This window comes from Sciurus carolinensis, chromosome 19 (genome assembly GCF_902686445.1).
Source record: "Sciurus carolinensis chromosome 19, mSciCar1.2, whole genome shotgun sequence".
Classification (NCBI taxonomy): Eukaryota; Metazoa; Chordata; class Mammalia; order Rodentia; family Sciuridae; genus Sciurus; species Sciurus carolinensis.
In genome coordinates this window covers 165,446-171,653 of record NC_062231.1, presented here as the reverse complement: position 1 = coordinate 171,653, position 6,208 = coordinate 165,446, and the positions used below count along the sequence as shown (strand labels likewise).

The 6,208-nt window shown below is 36.6% G+C and overlaps 1 pseudogene; it reads right to left on the bottom strand.

Annotated features, from left to right (window-relative positions):
• Positions 1-1,190: 1,190 nt before the first annotated feature.
• LOC124971129 (vomeronasal type-1 receptor 45-like) lies at positions 1,191-2,098 on the bottom strand (annotated as a pseudogene).
• Positions 2,099-6,208: the final 4,110 nt, after the last annotated feature.

The window sequence follows — 6,208 nt, the reverse complement described above, 5'->3', positions numbered from 1 at the left end:
ACGCACAGAGTGGTATTTAACAGAATCTACACGAAGAACATCTTTCTTGAGGGAGACTGAGAATAAGCTTTCACCTTTTCAAAATAAATCTTCACGTTATTGGGACAAATTTTCTGTTTTAAAGTTCACCAAGTTACATTGTGGCATGTTCAGAATCTTTTACTTTTTAATTTTAGAAGATATTATTTTACACAACTGGGTTAATATAATTGAAAACACTTTTATTGTGATAAAATATATATAATATAAGCATTTTGTCCATTTTATCATGCAGAGTCAAGCAGCATTGAGTTCATTCACATAATTGTGCAACTGTTACCACTGTCCATCTCCAGCACTTTTCTTCTTAATGAATGGAAATTTTGCATGTACCAAATGAAAGGTCCCTGCTGCTCACTTTCTTGGGTGTCTGGAATACCATTCTGTTTTCTGTCTTATCAATTTGACTATTTCAACTTCCATCTTCTCTATGTGCATTTATATAATATTTGCTTTTTTGTGACTGACTCGCTTCACTGAGGAGAGTAATTTGAAGAACTACCTTTGTTGCACAATGTTTCAGAATTTTCTTCCAGTTTAAGATTTAGTAATATTCCAGTGTCTGCAGAGGCCATGTTTTGTTCATATATTCTTATTGCTACAGGTGTTGAGGTGATTCTACCTTTTAATATTGTAAATATTAAGTATTTTATGAGCATTGGTGTGGAAGTGACTGTTAACTCCCTGAATGTGATATTTATAATGATGTGGAAATCTCTGTTTGACTACTTGCATGTAGTATGTGTGTGTGTGTGTGTGTGTGTGTGTGTGTGTGTGTGTGTGTTTGTTGGTTATTTGATATTTTCTGGAAGCAAATATTTGCATATCTAGTTTGCAAAACTACAGATGTCTGAGACAATGCAATTATTGAAAAACATTGGAACTATTGTATCTAAAAATAGTTTGGAGAACACATGACAAGTGGCATCCACCTCCCAGGCCCCCTTGGGGAAGCAATGAGAAACATAAACATAATAAATGAAAGAGGCATGTGCTTTTACTTTCCTTTATGATTTGGCATCCACACATATCCAAGCAAATGAGTTTGATAGAAGAATTGGCACTTTGTACTGCATTTCAACCAAAGCAAATACACTCTGCCATAATGAAAATCCTTCTAAAGTCAACACATTTCCTCATCTTAACAGACTTCATCCATCACTGGCTACTGAAATACTTACTGTCTTCCCCACATATATCTCAAAAATACTAATTATACATTTTTTAGTAGCAATAAACACCGAAGGACTGAATGAGGCATAGCTATGGGCCACAAGAATCTGGATGCAGTAAAATATTGGATCATCATTCAGTGTGATTCTTGCATAAGTGATAATGCTGTCCAAAATGGACATGACCACAAAGCAACTCAAGAGCAGCAGGATTGTCTGTGTGACCCTCAGTTCCGAGGATGATGTTAGAGACAGGCTGGTTCTGTGAAGGTGCTGGGACTGCCTCTTATGCCTGCACAAGAGAGCCACCATGTATCCATTTGAGGTGGTCATTATTCCTATAAGGGTGACTTCCCTGAAGGTCAGCAAGGTGAAAAATGTGTGCTGAAGGAAGAAGCTCATGGGCACAAAAGAGCAGGATTCTGTGACATACATATAGTTGCCTGAGGTCAAATTGGGGGTAGCACTAATGGAGATGAAGAGGTGGCTACTAACAGATGAATAGATGACACACAGGAAAAGAAGGGAACATAAGTTGTGTCATGAGAATATATGTTTGAACTTTGCCAGGCAGGAGCTTCTGGGGCTCAGTGTGACGGCCTACAGGACACTCAGTAGGCAGGTGGTGCAGGTGGAGAAGCCCCTCGTCAACCTATAGACAGGTAGATAAGTAATTTATAGGTAATGTCACCCCACCTTCCCTCCTGAGGTGTAAAAATATCTTCTGCTATGAATCCATCAATTAGCAGCATTACTAGGTGGATTAGGGCCAAGAGATCAATAGGCAGGTCAGTGGACTTAGTTCTGGGCCCAGTAATGAGCAAGGAGACGTGAAAGAGAAGAAGAATGATGTTGGCTAAGATCTCAATGCCAAATTCAGTATACATGGTGTTTCTTATGTGAGTATTACTGTACAATTTTTTTTTGCTCATTTTATGGGGGAAAGAATAATATTGTGAACACCTCAGGAGAAAAATGAAAAAAATTTCTTTTTGCAAATATGATCTTCATTAATCTCAACCAACACCACTGCCATCAGGAAAACAAAGAGGATTCTTCCAAATGTATCTTTGTTCCTCATGAAAACTCAATTCTGGTGCTGTGCACAGTGGTGCCTGAAATCCTAGTGTCTTGAGAGGCCGAGGCAAAAGGGTGAAGGGTGAAGTCAGTGTGGACATCTTAGTGAGATCCTGTCTCAAAATACACAGTAAAAAAGTCTGCGTGTAATTTGGTGGTGGTGCATTTACCACCAAGCAATCCCCAGCACAAAATCAAAAAAGCAAATAAAACCTGAATTTCACACCCTCCAGAACCCATCCGCACACTCTCCCTTGTCCCAACACCTCTCAGACTTGGTTGGATTTTATGTGCCATTGAGGCCTCTACAATGACATACATAATGGTACTTCAGTGTTGATATTAAGAATTGCCAGCCAGACCTGGTGGTGTTCTCCTGTAATCCCAGCAGCTCAGGAGGCTGAGACAAGATAATAGTAAGTTTGAGACCAGGCTCAGCAATTCAGCAAGGCCCTAAGCAACTTTGCAAGAGCCTCTCTAAAAATGAAAAATAACATGGGCTGATTATTTGGCCCATTACTTAGCATCTCTGAGTTCAAAACCTGGTACCAAAAAAAGAAGAGCAAAAATATAAACAAAAAACAATTGTCATTTACCTTAGAATATTTCCTTCCTATTACCCTGTGTCCAAAGTTTTCTGGAGCAAGACAGAGTTTTGCTTGATTTTCATGTGCCTTATCTTGTATGTCAGGTACATAATAGGAGGTCTACAGTTTTAGTGAATTTGACTGGGGTTGACTGCAGGAAACTGGAAATGAAACCTTCCCACCTGAAAAGTGTTCACAGATAGGACATGCACCAAGTTATTTCATGTCAGCTTCATGTTAATTCTAGCTTATTTACTGCCAGATCAAACAGTTGTAATACATGAACAAGAAAATGTTGGTGTGAAGCCTGAACTCAGAATGGTTTGTAGAACCTGCCATATATAATAGCATCTACTTAAGCACTACCTAATCCTGAGGTCCAGTCATCTCAGCTATCAACCTAAATAGTCATGTTATGTATATCCTGGAAATATTATGTGTGAAAAAATTAAGGTGTGCTTACCAACTTTGGAAGTGTTTGTGGCACATAATGAACTCTCTAGAAATGTCAACTTCTATTTTTATTATTATATTATTGCTCATGAATGTGACTTGGGACAGTAAAGTCATTCTTTTACTAACACATCAACCCTGTTGCTGCCTGAAAAGAGAGGTTGGAAATTAGAAATTCTCACTGGGTTCAATGATGCATGCCTGTAATGCCAGCAACGTGGGAGACTGAGGCAGGATGATTGCAAGTTCTAGGCCAGCTTCAGAAGCTTTTAGCAAAGCTCTAAGCTCAGCAAGACCCTGTCTCTAAATAAAATTTTAAAAAGGACTGGGGATGTTGCTCAGTGGTTAAGTGCCCTTAGGTTCAATTTTTGGTACCAAAAAGAAAAATAAATAAATAAATAAAAAGAAAGAAAAAAAGAAATCTCCTACATGGTAGAAATCTGCAATATCCCTTTTAGAAAACCCTGCCCAATGGAATCGTCTGATATGCCTACATATGTCACTGGTTTTTTTTAATTCTAAAATCAGAGTAATTGGCTTATGTTAGAATATTCCAGAAAAAATACCAAGAGCATAGTTCATTTTTTCTTTTTCAATGTCTATAATAGAGTAGTAAATGGAACTGCAATTAAAATTGACCCATTTTTATTCCATTTTAAGTTTTTAATTAAAAGACAAGTATCTAGTCTAATCCTGAAAGATGGGCTCTAAGATTTTTTTTTTTTTTTTTTTTTTGTGGTACTGGGGATCAAACCCAGGGCTTTGTGCTTGCAAAGCAAGCACTCTACCAACTGAGCTATCTCCCAGCCCCTAAGATGTTATCTGGTACAAATGAAAGGTGACATTCCTCCAGATTTAAGAGGCCTATGCCTGAAATTTATGCTGAAAAATTTGGTGCATGTTCTGCTGGGACAATACTTCTTGTAGAGTGTGTGCCTTTAATTAAATATCCTTGTGAGTGACATGGTATTCTAAAATCTTCCCAGTCACGTAGCAAAAAGGAATTATCTGAAAATCAAGCATATAAGGATAATTTATTTTATATCTAGTGTTTTTATAATGTAAGATTCTAAGGGGAAGCAAAAATGTTAATTACTCTGAAAAACTGAATATCATTTAAGAATTCAGACCTGAGGCAGGTATTTCATTAAAACATTTGAAATGTGAATTTCCTGAAATAAAATTCTATAGCGTTTTTAGAAAAGGGTAGCTGTAATAGGATTAATGGACCTTGTATTTGAAATTGTAATATATTCCTGGTTACATAAATTTTACTGCAATATTCCCACTGATTTGTAAAATTCTTATGTAAAATATGGCCTTGTTTTCTTGTCATTCTCAATAAAGGGAAGCCAGTAAGAAAAGAGGATCCGGGAGAAAAAAGTAGAGGTTTTAAAAAGTAATTACCAAATAATATGGCAGTTTTCTCCCTTCACTCATCCAACATATTTGAGTTGGTCCCACAGTAATTCCAGGAACACATAGTAAATACCGAAGTTCCACTCATCTCTAAGCATTATGGTTCACAAAAATAATAACTTGAGACATATATGTACTGATAATGGCATAAGCCTGTTATTGGTTGTTATTTCATGTAAGGTAAAATGTCCAGTGATAAAATTTTCAAAGAATATTTTTAAAAATATGTTTTTGGTACCAGGGATTGAATCCAGGGCTATTTAACCACTGAGCCATATCCCCAATCCTTTTTACTTTTTATTTTGAGACAGAGTCTTCTTAAGTTGCTTAGGGCCTCACTAATTTGCTGACCTTAGCCTCAAACTTGCCTCAGTCTCCTGAACTTCTGGGTCAAACAATAATCTTAAATGGCTACACATTATCATTGAATAACTACTATTTAAAAATAGTTATATAACTACTTTCACTTACGTGATTCTGTGAAATACAAGTTTTCCTTAATTCAGTTTAAGTCATTTTGAAAACTTGAATTGTCACCAAATTCTACTGTGTGCATGTATGTATATGCAACAATGAATTACATAGTTATGTATGTATATGCAACAATGAATTACACAGTTATGTTTAATTGTGATATACCAATAAATAAAATAATTAGAAATATTAAATAAAAGATTCAACTAATAAGAATATGAGCTGTAGAATTACTTGGAACTACAGAGCTCTTCAAGGACTACATTTTAATGACCTATAAATCAGGGCACCTTAATGGTATTTGTTGCGGTGTTACTTTAGAAACTCTCGTCCTGTCAACTTTGTAGTTTTAGGACCGTCAGGAGTGTAGAGATGCCATGGATTTGCAGTAATATTCAGAAAATCAAAGCTCCAGTGGAGCTTTAAGATGAATGGAAATTATTTTTTTTCCTGGAGGTGAAAGTCCACCATAGCAAGAGGAAAAATTAGCTTCCTTTCTCAAGCGCAGATCCAGGAAATTGGCATAATTTCATGTCACCATAAGCAGTACGTTTGCTTCCTCCAAGGGGAACCAGGCTACAGCACAGTACATATTTCTCTAGTCATCTCACTTGAACAATCAAATCACACTTATCCATATCAATTAGATATGCTCGTCAAACATATGGCTTGAATTTATCTCAACATTATATAATAAGAAAGCAATTTAAAGAAATATATATAACTAATTCTGGGTTAAAAGTAATTTTAACAGGAAACATTCTGTTAAATATGCCCCCTTTGTCAAACCAGGAAATTCTCTAGAATGTACCTTTTTATCTGTGTCTTATTAGGCTCTCACCTGGCTAGCACAGCACAGTCCAGGAGACCAGGGGACAGGACAGAAGCTCTCTGTCATCATTCAGGGAGGACACCCTCCCTGAATCCCAGTCTTAGGAGTGTGCATGCTCATATGGAATTTGAAGAGCCTATTTGTACAATGCAAGA